An 18,146-nucleotide genomic window follows, 5' to 3' on the forward strand; every position below is an offset into this window, starting at 1 on the left:
CACACACACACACACACAGAAAGGAAATGGAGGGGGAGAGGAAACATTCAAATTATATTATCCCTCCCTTTATTTGCCAACCCAACTACTCCTATACCTATTAACCCTTTTTTATCTTTCCTATTTTCCTTCAGTACTTGAAAATTTCTCTTCTCTAGACTCCGGTTTTTTCCAGGGATAAAGATAAAAATTATTAAATTTTTTTAAGTAGCTTAAAGTCATCTCTTGTCCAAAACCTTGGTTTTCACAGGTAAGAGCAGTGAGGACTGAAGAGGTGAATTAAATGACTCAGAGAAATGAGGTGACTGGAACTAAAACTCAGCCCATATGACTCAAAGTCTTGTATCCTTCCACTGACTATATATCATTACCATTTAAAATATGAACATTGTTTCGTATTTTAACAAACAGAACCCTCTCAAATAGGAGCCAATGCAATTATTGCAACTATTGAATCAATAAGATTATTTATCTATTTTTGTGTATCAGTCGTTTTTTTAATACCCTTTTTTAAAAAATTGACTTTAGAGAGTGGAAAGGAGAGAAACACTGTTGTTCCACTTAGTTATGTATTCATTGGTTGATTACTGTATGTTCCCTGACCGGGGATTGAACCTAAAACTTTTGAATATTGGGACAATGTTGTAACCAACTGAACTACCAGGCCAGGGATGTAGCAATCTATTTTAAATGCTGTAAAAGAACACCTACACAAACCATAGAGAGTACTAGGTGTACAAGAGTACACCTTTGAAGACCACCAAACCTTGCTCAACAGGTTAACATTCTAAACGCCAGATTCTAGCCCCCTACATTTTGGGTACGTGGCATGGTGAGAGTTTTGAGCAATACTTGGAAAGAGAACCAAAGGAGATAAGGAGATATCTGAAGAATGTGATTCTTGTGGCTGTGAAGATGAATGGAAGCCACAGAATCTCTTCATGATCCTCCTTTCACTGACATGACTCTCCTTCCCATGATGCACTGAGGATAACTGAGGTAATCCTCGAGCAGGAGCAATTTGAGACAGCTAATATTTATTTGGCTCAGATGATGACATCCACTACCAGACGAGGAATATGCCTGCAGGCACTATATTAGGTTCCTTCTCCAACTCTCAGTCTGGACCCACAATTTCTCTCACTCCAGGCTCAGCAAGCTCCAAGTCAAAAACTCAAGAATTTTGAATAATTCATTAATATAATATCCACACAGAACACAGTAAACAGATATATATGTCCTAATTAAATATGAGTAAGTGCCCTGGCTGGTGTGGCTCAATGGACTGAGCGCCAGCCTGCTAATCAAAGGGTCACTGGTACCATTCCCAGTCAGGGCACATGCCTGGGTTGTGGGCCAGGTCCCCAGTTGGGGGCATGTGAGAGGCAACCACACATCAATGTTTCTCTCCCTCTCTTTCTCCTTCCATTCCCCTGTCTAAAAATAAGTAAAATATTTTTTAAAAAAAAACCAGAGTGAGATTTTCTGTAGTCATTTCCACAAGTCAGGGCAAATGCTGTATAAGACAGTACCCTCCTTTCATAATGTATTCCTAAAAATGTGACAGAAGTCAAATATTTCAAAGCCAAACACTAAATTCACACATTTCAAGTTTTTCCAAATCTCAAGTCAGAGTGCAGGAAAATATTATAAAACCCCTAATTATACCTCACATTTCATATATAAGCTTTATTACACATTTGCTATACTTATTTCCTGTTTCATTCTGATTATTTCATTCACCACTGAACAAAGTCAACCAATACAACCAGTGGGTACAACCTAACCCAGTTAAGTTTAAAGATTCATATCCCTAATCAGTTCCCTGACTCAAGGCTACCAAGTTTGAGACCTCCAGCTGATGCACTTTCGTTTTCCACTCATTTTTATAAAACAGCAAAATACAACCAAACTTGCAAATTAACACACTGATGAAACAGAATGGTTCTCAGGCAGGCAATACTACCCTGCAACAGAAAGAAAAATCTTTCATCAGCTAACAGAATTCTGAACTTAAGGAATGGAGGTTCATGGTTGCCAACGTAAGTTGTATTAAAGTGGAGACTACACAAAAGTCAAATACATCATAGCTGAGGACTAGCTAACATTTTTTAATGGAAAAAAACGTATAGAAATAGGACGCAGAGCTCATTACGCAAAGTTCTTGTAAGAGATCCTCCCTCTTCATATGCACAATTGTAATATGCACTGTTACCTCATTTCCCAGTCCACAGCACATAAAAAAGGGAGGTAACAAAGACTTTAACTGCAACAACTGTGAAAATAACCATTACTGAAAAAATGAGATAGCTTAAAAAAAAACAACCAACCAAAAACATTAATGCAAAGAAGCCTGTAGCCTTTTAGTACACGTGAACAACCCTGTAAACCTCAGTAGACACTGAAGAGAAAAAGCAACAGATACATAAAATGAAATAGGCCATAAGAGGAATTAAATTATGTTCATGATGTTACTGGCACTACCAAAAAAACTGGGAAGCCCCTAAAAAGAATACTGAAGAAAGCAGAAATGGGAAAGTATAGGGAGTGTACGGAGAATTGGCAGTCAAGCAAATGGAGTATTAGAGAAAACAAAAACAGTGGAAAATGAAGTTGGAAAATTATGTTAAAAGTACCGTCACGCCCTGGTCAGGGAGTTCAGTTGGTTAGAGTGTCATCCTGATAATCAAGGTTACAGGTTCGATATCCAGTCAGTGCACATACTAGAATCAACCAATGAAAACATAAATAAGTGAAACAACAAATAAATCAATGTTTCTCTCCCTCCCTCCTTCTCTCTAAAATTAGTTTTTTAAAAAAATCAACTTTGCGATGAGAGCTTAGAACAATATTTATAAAACCTCTTTCTTAAAAAGAAGCTGGGAAGTTGGAGGGACATGAAAACTGTCTTCTAGGCAGGATGAACAAATGGCACACATTCAAGTCCTCGGCAGGAGTAAGTGGTGGCAAAGAACATGATTTAGTAAATTCATTATGTAACTGATGAGAACCTTTGATTTCATACATATCTAATAATATGGTTGCTGCAACATGATGGAATTGTTACAGGTGGGGTTTGTATTTTTTGTTTTCCCTCTTAGGCTCCCCAAACTTTTTCTTTTTTAATTTTTAACACTTTAATGAACCATGTCTGGGTTCATTTCAGCTCCTTTACTGCCAAAGCTGGGGGCAGGGACTGCTTCAGTTTCTCTGCCTTCCCTTTGACTATGATGACCTAGGCATTAAAGATATCTGCTGCATCAGACTTTAAACTCCCTATTATCCTTATTTTTCTTGATCTTGACAGATCTAGCATCCTTTTCACCTGGCTGTGAGCACGAATTCCTTATTTCCTCAATTTTTCAAGGCATGGTTACAAGGTGCAAGAGTTCATGGTCAGCACAGCAAGCAGCAAGAAGCCCTCAAACTTTTTTTTTTAACAACAGAGTATACAGACTTCATAATTAGATAAAAATTATAAAGGAAAAGTATGTAACAACTTTAGAAAGCTTTCCATCAAATAAACTGATTTAAGTATTTAAAAGTGAACTTTAGTGCGTTCTGAAAATTTTATTTATACAGAACATTATCTCTCAAGACATGAAATAAAATGTTTTGATAAATGCATCTTTCCAATTTAGCTCTCCTTTAACATACATGTCAAACACCATCGTCCTGCTTTCAATACAGTGCTGTCTCAGACTCTGGCTAAAGCATTTCTGGAAAGTGATTTTTAAACATACTCTAACCTATAACAGGGAAGTTTTGTTTTGCTCACCTTGCACCCATTACCTGGTATAATACCTAGCATATAATATGCATTTAACACACAATTGTCGAATTTAAAATAAAGTACAAAATTTAAAAATTCAAGAAAATTAGACAAAGTGGTAAACCTTAAGAAAAGTAGATACATTAGCATTCATCTCTAAACCAGTAATTCTCCAAGGGTGATTCCATACTTGGGAACGTACTAGAAATGCATATTTTTAGAAATTATTTATTTTTAGAGAGAGGGGAAGGGAGGGAGAGAGGAGAGAAACATTGACTGGTTGCCTCTTGTACACACCCCAATCAGGGATGGAACCCGCAACCCATACGTGCTCTGAACAGGAATCTAACAGGAAACCTTTCCATTTGCGGGACAACGCCCAACCAACTGAGCTACACTGGTCAGGGCTAGAAATGTGTATTCTTGGGCCCCATTCCAGTTACTGAATCAAACTCTGGGGGCAGGGCCCAGCAATCTGTTTTAACAAGCACTCCAGGTTTGAGAACCATTGCTCTAAACCAGGTTTGGCAAACTACAGTCACAGACCAAATCCAGCCTCCTGGTTTTTTTACAGCCTACAGGCTGAGAAAGGATTTCTCACACAGGAACATATCAATTTGATGACAAGGAACACTAACTTTAAACCCTTATTAGGCAAAATATTGTTTTATTAGCCCCCCCCAATTCTATTCTTATTAGACTTGCATGCTAATAATTCTACTGAATTATCATATTTTGAATTTCATCAACAGAAAGCTTACCTAATATCCTTAATTTTGCCTCTTTGGGCACAAAGCCCAAAATATTTATGATCCAGGCCTTTATAGAAAGTTTGCTCACCCCTGCTCTGAACCCCAGGAGGTGCTATCAAGGAGAGCAACCAAATTTTTCTAAACTACCTCAGACACAATACTATTAAGTAAAAAACTATGAGTATAATGCCCTATATAATTTCCATGCTCTCTGGGATCCAAGTTAATTGAGTACACTTACACAAATATTAAGTAACTAGCTCACAGAAAAGAGATGTAACCAACAACTTAAACGTACAACTCTCAATAACCACCAAAGGCAATAGGAAGGAAATGGGCATAAATGGAATAGGAAAGGTAAAGAAGTCAAAGACCCTTTTTATTCTTCCTAAATTGTCTTCTCTTCACAGGCTTTGTGGCTTGAGGATGGGATCCAAAAGTACCAATTCAAAGTCATTCCAAGAAACACAATTCCTTTGATAATGGTAGACTGCTCTGAATCTAAAGTGTTCAAAGCTTACATGATTGATCAGTTACAGAAAGGATAAACTGAAAGGGAGCCACAATATGGTAGCACATCAATTTTGTACAAGCAATTCTAGGTTACTGGAGTCAAATATTTCCCAATTTTGTCACTCAGGCAAATCAAATAAATTATTGTAAACAATATAATACTGCATTTAACAAAGGTAAAAGACAGAATCCCTGCTTATTATCAGGGAAAGATTTAAATACAAATTTTATAAAAGTGACTACCAAGGCAGTAGGATTCAAAGAATTCACTAATTAATGTGACTCATTAAATATGGAAATAGCTTCATGAAGCAGCACGCTTAGTCAAGTTACTTCACCTCTTTGAGCCCCTTTCCTCATTTGAAAACCAGAGTTTGACTAGAAAGATCTAAGACTCCTTTCAGGACTGCTCATCCTAAAAGGATTAGGGTTAAGTTCAGCGAGAATCCAAGCAATAAAAAGAATGGGGGTAGGGGGAAGAACTCATACCAAGAATAAAATATGGTAAACTGACTACTCATCCAACAAATTGTTATTGACTGACTGTGTGCCAGGCATTTTCTAGGAGCTAGGGATGGAGCAGTGGATTTAGGATCTTGAGCCTGACCAGATGGATGCCACCGACCTAAAGAGAATTTGGAGGACAAAAATCAATCATCTAAACAAAATAAAACAAATTTAAAAAAAAAAAAAACAGCATAGGAGTAACTTACATATCATCAATACAGGAAAGGAATGGCAGAAGGAAGGGGTGACACCACAGTATGTAATTTCTGGCAAAAATGAAAAGCGTCATAAGTACAGTGACTCCTAAAGCCAATACTCAAGAATTCTAGAAGAATCCATTTCTACTGTACATGACAGTATTTAGAATTAGTACAACTTTAAAGATAAACTAGTCCAATGCTCATTTCATACAATATAAAGCTTCTAGACAAGAGTAATATCTTTCCCAATAAATATCTGTTGAATGGATAAAAAATAAACTAATAACAGATATATATTAACACATTAGACCTGGAACCGTAACTCTAAGGTGCTCAGTGGGAGATAATGAACAAACATATATGTGTGTATGTGCATAAAATTCTATGTGGACTCCTAGTTTCTCTCAACTATTCATCCAGTGCCTAAACTTTTCACTGCATTTGTGTCTAGAATTTTTGGACATGTGACTGACAAAACTAACCCAAGCAAGAATATTACTTCCTAATGGTTGGACACAAACTCAAGAGTCTCAGACCTCCCCTCTCCCTAAAATGAATTGCAAAACAAACAAACAACCCTAAGAGCATTATCAGAATTGTCTTTTGAAGTTTTTAAAATTCTATTTCCACTCCAAATCTATTCAATTATAATCTCCAGAGAGTAAGACCTAGGCAAATTCATTTTTTAAAAAAGCTCCATGGGTGATTCTGATACCGTGAGGTAGAAAAATCATTGTTAATAATGACTAAAAATAGAATTGGAAACCCACTTGCTGTGGAATACATATAGAGTGTATGTGTGTGTATTGAAGCTCACAAGACAAGCACAGGCACATTTAAAGAACAAATATAAGATAGCTCATCTTAACAGTTTATTTTTCACACCTTATTCCTTAAAAGTACACTACATTGGCCACTTCATTGAATAGTAGTAACTGAATGATAAATTCAAACTCCAATATACTTAACGGGGTTGGTTAAGTATATTGAGTTTCATGAAATCTTTTTAGACTTTACAGCTAGAAAATAGGACTACAGTAATCATTAATTTAACAGAAAGATCTTTAACAAATCTTTTTCCCTTATCATAGACTTTATAGCATATGAAGTTTCATGAAATCTTTTTCCCTTATGATAGATTTTACAGCATAGAAAATAGGACTGTAGTAATCATTAATTTAACAGAAAGATCTTCGACAAATCTTGTGCCACATTAAGAATGCTCATAGCCCTGGCTCAGTGGATTGAGCGCAGGGCTGCAAACTGAAAGGTCGCCAGGGTTCAATCCCCGGCAGGGGTGGGTGGGACGACATGCCTGGGCAGCAGGCTTGGTCCCTGTTGTGGGAGGCAACGGATCAATGTCTCTCACATCATTATTTCTCTCCCTCTCTTTCTCCTTCCCTTCCCCTCTCTAAAAAGAAATAAAATCTTTAAAAAAAAAGACAAGAAAAGAATGCTCATAGATTCTACATTAGCAGCCTTTCCCCCACCTCTCTCAAAACAGAATTCAGCACAATGGCCCAAGGGAATTAAGAGAAATCAACAATAATGGTCTTACTGTTATTTCACTCATCCTATAAAATTATCAACCAAAATTACAAAAATGCAAAATGAAGCCCTTAATTTTAAGTTTTTGTAAAATTTACAGATTAAATAAGGTTAAATAAAACTCAGAATTCTCAAATTGAACTAACAGACAGTCACATGGTACTAAATGTTCATTTATAAGATAATAAATAAAATAAATTACTGGGAGACAGATGCCTGGGTTTTACATCTTTTAAGAACGTTTAGCTGCCTAACATTATTTTAATCGTAAGCACACCCACCAACTAAATTATCAACCATGTTGGGAGACCCATGGAAGGGAAAGAACTATTTGCTACAGTGTTAGCATCTCCCTTGGCCAACCAAGATTGTTTTCCAAATCGCAGACTATTGTCATTTAAAAATTTTAATCTAAAGTTACCCTGGCATAAGAAACAAAAGTTCTAAGCGCATTCTTTTTTTTTAAATAAGCAATCAAGTGTTACTTCACTAACGTGGCACAGTAGTCAAAGCACCACTGGTTGAGCCTGACAGACCTCAGTCCCTCATCTGAATAATGGAGATAAATACTATCTATATAAGGTAATACATGGAAGTGTTTAGCATAGACCTAAGCAGTTGAGAAAAAAAAAATCCATCTTATTTATCCACTTGGAAGTTCAATAAAAACATGTTTCACAGCAATAACGCAGTGGTTTTCAAGCCTGACTGCATAGGAGAAAACACCCACCGTGCTTTTATAACATACCTTTGCCCAGACCCTGAATCAGACTAATTCATCAGTCTCTGGAAATGGGACCCAGGTATGTGCTCTTTTTTACACTCCTGCAAGTGATCCTAATGTGCACCCAGGATTTAGGTACAATGCGTTAACTCTTTCCCAAATACTAACATTAGACTCTTAAAATAAGACAACTTAGCAATAAATACAATAGTTTTTAAAGATAGCGCTCCTGAAAGAACCAAATGGAAACTAAAATCCTGTTTTTCAATTAAAAATACACACACACACACATCAAGATTCAGAAAACATATATCAGCAAAAAGGAGAACATAATGCAAGCTGTTATAAAACATTACATTCTTTTAGAATTAAAAAAAAAATCAACCAGCTCAATAACCACAAAATCAGACCCTCCCCTGTAACTGCCCAAGTCTTAGGAGAACTAATCCTTTAGCACACACACCCCTATATACTTTAAACACCTTTCCATAACCTGATTTAGAACAAAGATTGAATTCAATATTAAAATCCTGAAACAAAAGTATAAAAACTGTATCAGTTTTCAAATTGACCTTACAAAATAAAAAAATAGCTAAAAGAATGCTTCCTTGTGACCAACTAATCAAGAATTGGCAAATACATGACAAGTAAATTCATGAAAAACATCCATTTTCAAAAACGCTAAGTACATTAATACTACATCAAAGAAAATTATCTGAGGAGATATCCATGAAATCTCTCATCTTCTTGAGAAGTCAGAAAATTTCAAAAATCCTTAAAGATAAAAGATCCAAAGTAAATCCTATTTGAGAATTCTAGCCATAAAACGAGAACTACGGAACAGCAGCAAGAGATCCCAGTAATTTGGTGAAAGGTATTATCTGCCCTTCAAAATTACTTTCTGAAGAATTTAGATTCTCATATGTACTGTTCTTGCTGTTATTTAATCCCTCCAGAAATTTTCCCTCAGAAACTACCAAGGTCAGCAAACAAAAGAACGTTAAGATAATATGCTGAGAATTACAAGTTAAACGTTCATGCAAAAAAAATGTTTTAAAGGAATAGAGACAAAAATTCGTGTTAAGTTCAAAAGTCTTATTTTTTAGTTAGGGAAAGCAAAAGAAAATATGATTATCAGAAGCATTTTGAGTTCACCCTTTGTACACCAATTCAGAATACTTCTGATTTTCACTCTATCCAAACACCGGGATAATAAAACTTAAAGAGTTAAAGTTATAACTAAGAAAAAGCACGAGTTTCAAAATTGAAAACACAAATATTGACACATTTATACATTTAATACACGAATCTTTTAAGAACTCGGAAGACATTTGCTGAAACCAAAATGGCAGCCCACTAAAATCAGTAGACCAGGGAGATCTAAAGGAGAGTTTCTGCTCTCTATTTTTATAAAGTTCAAGTGTACAAATTAAGAAAGCCAAGCTAGTCACGTTTAACTAGTCCTTACCATCTAATCACTAAAAGTAGATAATGAACTCCAAGAGGGGGTTAAGTACCTGCTGAAAAGTTTCCTAATCGATGCACTCCAAATTTTTCCTCAAAAGTCAAGATACACAAACGTTATGTAGATTTAGAGGACTCAAGGGTTTCCAGGTGAAAGAGCCCTACGACGGAATAGTTCCCTCCCCCCAAAATAAAGTATGAATATTTAACATACGTTCTCTTAAATTCAAAGACAATTTGAAGAAATTACACACACCTGTAAACTTAACATTGGAAAATCCAATTAACGTTTTAAGTATGGAACTTGAAAAAATGATATGCTTAATTTTAAGTTGTATGGGAAATATGAAAAATTCCAGGGTAAGTTCCAGTTGCCACAGAAATGCATACAATTACAAAACAAATATACACCTGCTCCACAATTCTTTAACTTAATATTTCACAATGAATGAAAAATGAACCATTTCTCAATCCTGAATCCTCACATCACAAGAATCTGAAGCTTTTATCATTAACGAACTCGCACATGCTATTTTTGGCAGAAACAGTTAAAAATAGAAAGGTGGTGGGTCCAAGCTAGGTTGGAAGCGATTTCTGCATCAAAACAGCGTTCGCGGCTTTGGCCCTCGTGAGGGGGGCAGAAGGGGCGAAGGAGGTGGAGGCGGCCGATAACCTCCCTCCAGCTCCGGCTGAGAAGCTGCGGGTTATCGCGGGAGGGTGGGGGGAGGCGGACAAGTCGTTCGGCCTGATAGCCAGGCGTAGCCGAGGCCTAGCTCTACCGCTCCAAATCACTCCACCTCAGTAATGGCGTTTGGTGTCAAGTGGAAGGAGAATGGGGAGGAGAACGACCGCCGAAATGCAAGCCCCGGGCCGGGAGCCTCTGGCCCCGGGCGCTGACCCGAGCCCCGAGTGCGGATGCGGAGGCTGCCCGCAGGGCCGGGAGACTCCATCCTCCCACTCAACCCCAGACAGGACGGGGAGGGGGAGGGGGAGGGGGAGGGGAGAGGGGGAGGGGAAGGAGCGGGGGAGGAGGAGGAGGAGGAGGAGGAGGGACGGAGCCGTCAGCCATTTTCCCTTACAGTCCAAAACACACAGACACGCTCCCAAGACGCCGGCTCGCAGAACCCAGCCCCGTACCCCCGCCGCGCGCGCTCACCCAGCCCCGGGCCGGCGCGGCGGGGTGGTGGGGGCGGGCAGGCGGGGAAGCCCCCGGGCCGCGGTAGGAACCGCGCGCGCCCGCGCGCGCGCACACACAAACACACACACCCCTCGCCCTCCTCCCCTCAGCAAAGTCCAGCTGTTGGCCCAGGAAAAGCTCGTCTCCCCGGCGCGGCTGGCCACTCACCGCACAACACAGGCGTCCTCCCTTCAGAAGCAGGGCAAGTAGAGGCGGCAGCACGACTCAGTCCCGGGACAAGGCACACCCGGGTGCATCCCAGGCTCAGGGAGGACGGGCGACAAAGTGTGTCGAGAGGCTGCAGCGAGCCTAAGGACCGAGGGATTGCACAGGAGCGCCGGAATTCACTGCTTGCAGCGCCCGCCCTGCAACGGCGGTGGCCGCTGCCTCCTCCTCCTCAGCCGGCAGCGGCTCTCTTTCCCCTTTCTCTCCTCAGGCTGTGTGGCTCTCGCAGAGCTCAGACAGGGTCCGGGCGGTGCGTTTCTTCTGCGTCACCTCCTTCTGCTCCTCCTCCCGCAGTGGAGGCTTCACCTTCCCCTGCTCTCCGTCTCTGTCCCCGCTCCGGGCCTGGTCGCTTGGATGCAGCTTGCTGCTCGCTCTCGGCGACGACCCGAACACCGGGCGCTGAAGCGACCGCCTCCCGTGAGAGGCGGCAGCGGCAGGCTCCCGCGAGGCCTGCGAGCTGAGTGAGGCGGGGAGGGGCTCGGAGCGGCAGAGGCCCGGACCGGCCGGGTGCAAGGAAATTGCAGCTCCGCCGGTGGCGGAGCCTACCTTCCGCAGCCGCGGATGCCCGTCCTCGTCAATATGGCGGATCCAGCAAACCACCCCCCCCCCCAGAAAAAAACCGCTCGGCCAGTGGCGGCGGCGGTAGCGGCAGCAGGGGCAGCAGCAGCGGTGGCTAAGAAAGCAGCACAGCGGCGCAGACTCCCACTAGCTCCAGAGCCGCCCAAAGCCCCGAGGTCGCCGCCCCCGTCAAGCCCTGCCCCCGTCAAACCCCGCCTCCATAAGGTCCGCCTCTCGTACCTCCTCCTCCTATCCCCCACCCCTCTCTCGATCAGCTGTTCTTCCACTCGCTCAGCTCCCTCTGCTCCTCCTCCCGCGTCAAGCCTGGGAGAGTGGCGCCAGCCGCCGTGGGAGCCGGGGCTAGCGAGACGCTTGGAACTCGGAAAGCTGGGGTGGGGGAGGGGAAGACAATGCGGTAAAGGTTGTTCGCTCAGTACCGTTCCTTCCGCCTCGCCCCTCCAGGGTCGCGCTACGACCCGAAACAGTGTTACATTGGCATCGGCTGGGGAGCCGTTGTGAGGGCAGAGGTGGCAGGAGGACGGTCAGGAGTGGGGGAAGGGAGGCCTGAAAGGATCTGGCACACCACGCCGGAGGAGGAGCTAGGAGATCGGGACTGGGAGGGTATGTGGCCAGGACAGGGTTAATCGCGCGAGCCACAGCCGCGTCGCTCAGAGGCTGCTTGTTTTTGTTCCATTGTGAACCGTGGCCCCGCCAACCAGTGCCCGGATGATGACGTCACTGCCCCCCCCAGTTCCGGGATTATGGGGGGAAGGGTGGCGGAAAGACGAGATCTGGAGACCACGCGCTGGCCTGTCGCACCCGTGGTGCCAGGGGGTCCCAGCGGCGCAGCTGACCTGCGTCACGGGGCCAGTAAGCCGGCCAGGCCCACGAGGTTGGTACGCTGGAAGGCGGCACCGGTGCGAGGTTCTGAGGGCCTGGCCACCTGCTCAATAAAGATAGGAGAAAGGTGTGGCTATCTCCTAAGACTGGAAGAGGGGGCGGGTAGCTGCGAGTCGGCCCTCCACCCCCACCCCAGAAGCAGGTGCTCTGAGAATCTCATTCACTTGATCCTGCAGCATCAGTACCTGAAAGCACTTAGGCTTCCTCACAACCTGACTGATTCTTACCACTTTAAAAGGAAAAATTACTAAGTGCCAAGGACAGCATAGCACTACACAGTATTAAATGTTGCAACATTTGCCTCTTGTGCCAAATCATCAGCACAATTCAGTGTTACAAACCGGAAGGGCTTTATGAACCTACAATATCCTCTATGTCATGGACTATTTTCTATGTTGGTATTCCAAAGTAAAAGTTATCAGGTTAATCTCAAATAAATGGAGTGCTTGGAATAAGTCTACAGAGACTATCTTGGATGCCCAAATAAAAAAACAAATGCGGTTCCTAGTTTATCACAGGTTTCCTTTTGACTTAAAAATTCTGTGGACACCAAACTGTATGCAAAAATCATAGCAAAACCTTATTAAACAAATCACTATATTTTGTATGGAATAGAGTTTAATTTACCAGTAGTTATACTATACTTACGCCAATTTGAAATGAAGGGTTGGAATCCAAACTAATTTAGTGTGACACAGTGGGAGCACATTACTGGCATCCTAAATTTTAAAACCATTTGTCTATACAGTATTAAACTATACAGTTTTCACAAAATTTATCTAATAAGGTGTCCAAGACACAAACCTCATAGCCCTAATAATTCATAGCATTATTTTCTTGTTTTTATAATTATTTCCATGAATGGCTTGTCTTGTCCACTAGCTTATGAGTTCCTGAAGAGTAGACACATCATCCATGTATACTGTAGGCTTGCTAATTGCATGGTTGTTTTATTTAATCCTCAGAACCCTGTGAGGTAGCCAGTACATATACTGCTATCATTGATTTTCAATAAGGAAACACTAAGGGTAAGTGATTTGCCCATAATCACCATACAGCATTGGTAAGTGTTGAACACATTCCTTTTAATCCTATCAAAGTGCACCTTTAACAAGAATGTCTGCTCTCACCAACTCTACCGTTTCTGTTTGGGATGATAAAAAAAGTTCTGGAAACAGAAAGTGGTGATGGTTGTACAACATTGTGAATGTACTTAAAGCTAATGAATGGTGCATTTAAAAATGGTTAAAATGGTAAATTTTGTTATATATATTTTACTACAATTTTTTTAAAGTGGCAAAAACTCACCCAGGCCCAGTAGCTTAGTTGGTTAGAGCATCATCCCTGTACACCAAGGTTTCAGGTTCAATCTCCAGACAAGGCACATACGAGTACAAGAAGCAACCAATAAATGCATAAGTGGAACAACAAATTGACATTTCTCTTCCCCCCTCTCTAAATCAATAAATTTAAGTGGGAAAAGTTCAATTTCATATGGTTTAGTCCATAAATTACACTCCCACCAGCACATCTAGGGGGACCTAATCTATCAAGTCAAGCTCACCAGCAACTCATCCCTTCCTATGCTCTGTAGAGCTGCCCAGTATGCACCTTTGCCCCCAGGGTGGGTGCCCTACAGGACCGCTCACTTTTGACACCTCCCTCTCAGTTAATGGGGTAAGGAAATGAACAGTTCTGATTTCGAAGAATAGGTTCAATGCCACAGTGCAGATCCTTAAATTAAATTCCATGTAGTCCAGGCCGTCCTTCTTATTTCCTTTGTTTTGGGGTTTCTCTTTCTCAGTTTCCTATAACTCCTGTGCTATAGCTTTAAAGCTAATTTTTTTACTTCCTGGTCCTGCCTTGGTAGGGCAAAGCCTTATATTACATTTTGTCATAAAATTTCCCACTGTACTCTTATTTTTTCCCTCAGAAATGCTTGATAAATATATCATTATTTATTAGGACATTTATCTTAAAGCATACACAGAATTTCCTGGATAAGTTAATACTTTTTAAAATTTTCAGGGCTATGAATTTCAAAGTTCCATAGACAAGATGGTAAATGCTGCACAAGAGGGTAAATGCTTCATATCTGTGGAAATGTCTTCTGGGTTAATGGCTAATCTAATATAAAAGAGGAGGGAACTTTGATAATATGTACCCTAGAGAAGGCTTTGTGATTTGAATGGAATGAGGAAAGTCCACAATGACTTGGTATTCTTTCTTTTTTTATAATTTTATTTATTTATTTTTAGAGAGAGGGGAAGGGAGGGAGAAAGGAAACATTGATGTAAGAAACACTGGATCAGTCGCCTCTCTTATGCACCCTGACTGGGGACGGAACCCCCAACTCAGGCATGTGTCCTGACCAGGAATCGAACTGGCGACCTTTCACTATGTGGGACAATGCCCAACTGAGTCACACCGGTCATGGCAATGACTTGGTATTTTTAATATAAAAATGTTAACTAAGAATCTACGTAGAGCCCTAGCTGATGTGGCTCGGTGGATTAAATGCCAGACTGCAAACCAAAAGGTCACCAGTTCAATTCCCAGTCAGGGCACATGCCTGGGTTATGGGCTGGGTTCCTTGTGGGCGGCGTGTGAGAGACAAGTGATCCATGTACTTCTCACACATCAATGTTTCTCTCCCTTTCTTTCTCCCTCCCTTGCCTTCTCTCTAAAAATAAATAAACAAAATCTAAAAAAAAAAGAATCTAAGTAGATGGTTCCATTTCATCTTCCTTCATGAAAACAGGCAGAGGGCACAGCTAGGGGGAACAAAGTAGTACAATATGAAAGATCACAGCCTGCTACTATGCTACTGCTCATGGATAGTCAATAGAATTTTGGACACCAGCGCCTAGTAGAACAGACATGCTTAAAGTCTACCCATCCTGCCCTGCAAAAAACCTCTCTGAAAGTGACCTGTTCCCAGCCAGACTTGGATGCAGAGTCCATGGTATTATTCCACTCCCCTTACTCTAGACTTTTTGGATGTCCTGGATTTTATTTAAAATTGGAAGGGTTGTATTTTATTTTTTTTATGTAAACCACCACAGTGCAAAATAATCTGAGCTTTTTCATTTGTTTTCACTAGTACAACCTTGCTTATTTCCTCTAACCCTAAGAAATACATATTTTCCCAGTTGGAGAGCAACAACTATGCTTCCTGAGAAGCCTGATTCTTCCCATCACCAGTTTGGGGCACAGGTGAGTTGCCTCAGCAGGATTTAGGGGTGCTAAATCCTCCCCATTCCTAATCCTAGGCTAGTTCTAGTAAACTCAGAGCTCCTAAATAGTAGTATAGCTCAGCTCTGTCTATGTGTCTGTCCAAAAGATCCCAAATTTTTTAGGTCTTACCTATCTAAAACACAAGCCTCACAATTTAAATGTGGACCTGCAAAGTCAACCTGATTTTCACAACCATTTCACAATCAAAACTGCACTCACCCAGAGTGACCACTTGGTAATTCAACTTAGACATTAACTGAAATTCTCACTACATTCTCTCTACATGATTGCAGGCTGGTCAAAAGCTTCAGCTCCATCTTGCTTTTTGCTTTATCGCATCCTGCTATTCTTCTTGACCAGCCTGGAAATTGTTCAAAAAGGCAGTATTTCAACCAACTCTTTCTTTTGCCAGAATTTCTTCAAAGTCTACTCTAATTTGGTCATATTATTGCTTATCCCAGAAAAAAAGTAAACAATTAAGCTCTAAGATTCTGATTACCAATTTCAACTTGTGTGGAGGTAGGGCAGGAGAGGTTCTTTCCCAGCATCACCAACTAAAGATTCTCCAACAGCAGCTGGGTGTCCTACCAGTCAACTCAATTTTGACACTATCTACCCAGACTACACTTATTAAGGACTCAGTCAGTCCCACAAGACTGCCTTTCACCTCAGATGCCAATTCCAAGTCCAAGTTTTTACCTGTGCTTTTGACCAACCAGTTACAGGCTGGAGGTTCCAACAACCCCCTCCTTGGGTTATAGGTTAAGGGCTCGGTCCTACAATACTGTCCCCCACCTCACCCCCTGCTTCAGACACCAATTGAAAAATCCAGGATGTCACCTGTGCTTCTGACCAAATGGCTATAAATCAGAGGTTCCCATAATTCCTAAATCATTCTTACTAAATCTAGAGCTCCTGAAACCAGCATAGGAATGACCTGAGGGCTGTACTTCACACAGAGCTTTTTAGATTCAATAGTGGAAGGACTAAGGGTCCAAGTTAAAGAGGTTCCCCTCTTCCCCCTGACTCTACTGCAGGCTACTAAAGTTTGATGTACACTTTCTTCAGGATTTCTAAGACAGAATTCACCTGCTAATACATATATTATATAAATATATAATAATATGTAACAATGTATACTGCATATAAGTATATATTAATATATAATGTAATTATAAAATATACATTTATGTAATATACATTGTATCTTGTATATGTAATAAAGTGCTACTTCTCTAAATATATTCTGTAATTCAAACTTTTCACAAATGCAAGGAAGTTTTCTTTAGGCCAATATTGATGAAGTTTTTTGTTTGTTTGTTTTTTTAATTCCAAACACTGCATTTTTGACTGCTAGAACAGCTATTATTTCTTGGCTATTAGGCATATATTTTACCACATTCTTTTGGGTAAAATTTATTCTTTTTAGAAAAATGCAAATGATTTGTCAACCATACAGCATCAATTCTCTCCCTTCTTTATATTTCTGGGTCATTTCAGGGCATCCTTGCTTCCTTTGGGGGTTGCCCTAGGTAGTGCAGAGGACCTCACAGCTCTGCTCTTAGCTTTGCAGACTTAAGTGCCTGTTAGCAAAGCATTCATTGCTGGCTCTCAGTTGTCAGGGCTAGAGAAAAACTACACTGTTTCCAAATCAGCCAGTCTTTTATGCTTGCTCAAGTCCTTTAACATGGGATTGTATATCAAAATAGTGATTTATGACAGCTTTTTAAATGTGTGCTAGAAATGGTAGTATAACAGGTGGTATAACCAAAAAAGCAGATCTGGTCCAAGTACCATTTTGTAAAAGGGCTTTTCACCTAGTTGCCTAACATGGACATTAGAAACTTAAAACCTGCATTTGTGTCACAAACAAAACAACATCATTGTAATTGTAGTATGACATTAAAAAATGTCTAGCAAACAGAAGAAAATTTTTCTTTCTTCCATCACCAAAACCAATGATCACCATAATTTTTGCGTATTTCCTTCCAGATTCTTTGTGTGAATAGTCCTTTAAAAAATTATAGGGATGATGTAACCAAATTAAGGAAAGTTTGCAAAATTGAGAAATAAATAAAAATAACCCCCATAATGCTAAAATGCAATCATTACAATTTTGGTGTATTTTCTAATCTTTTAAAACTGTATTTTATTTATTTTGAAAAATAGGTGTGTACACATATCCTTTTTTAGGACATTCACTTCAAAAAATTCAGCAAATGTTAGCATGCTATTTATTTTCTGTACCTTTCATTTTTTCACTTAAAATATTTTGCAGATCTTTCTATATCAAGACATCTAGAACTGACTTTTTTGACTGCATCGTATTCCATTGGATACACGCAGCATAATTTGGATAGCCAGTCCTTTACTGATGCACATTTGGCACGTTTTTAAATCTTTTGCTATTATAAGAAAATGCTGACTTCCAGTTTCCGGTCCAATGTGTTAGGAGCTTGGAAGTCATCACTCCCATCCTCACAAGAAAAAAGTCAAACAGATTGAATATCAACAACTCCTGTTAGATTCATCAGAAAATTGAGGTCACAGGGCTAACTGCTACCCCCCA

The 18,146-nt window shown here is 40.6% G+C and overlaps 1 protein-coding gene across 4 annotated transcripts in view; it reads right to left on the reverse strand.

Moving 5' to 3' along the window:
* Positions 1-11,605, reverse strand: part of USP9X (ubiquitin specific peptidase 9 X-linked) — a 116,597-nt gene extending 104,992 nt beyond the window's left edge. For all 4 annotated transcript variants that reach the window (XM_054566545.1, XM_054566542.1, XM_054566544.1 and 1 more), the window contains exon 1: positions 10,826-11,605. The gene's annotated coding sequence lies outside the window, so the exon portion shown is untranslated. The remainder of the gene's footprint in view (positions 1-10,825) is intronic.
* Between the last annotated feature and the right edge of the window lie 6,541 nt (positions 11,606-18,146).

Source organism: Pteronotus mesoamericanus, unplaced genomic scaffold, assembly GCF_021234165.1.
Source record: "Pteronotus mesoamericanus isolate MK-2021 breed Mesoamerican mustached bat unplaced genomic scaffold, CSHL_Meso_final contig_173, whole genome shotgun sequence".
In the NCBI taxonomy this organism is placed as follows: Eukaryota; Metazoa; Chordata; class Mammalia; order Chiroptera; family Mormoopidae; genus Pteronotus; species Pteronotus mesoamericanus.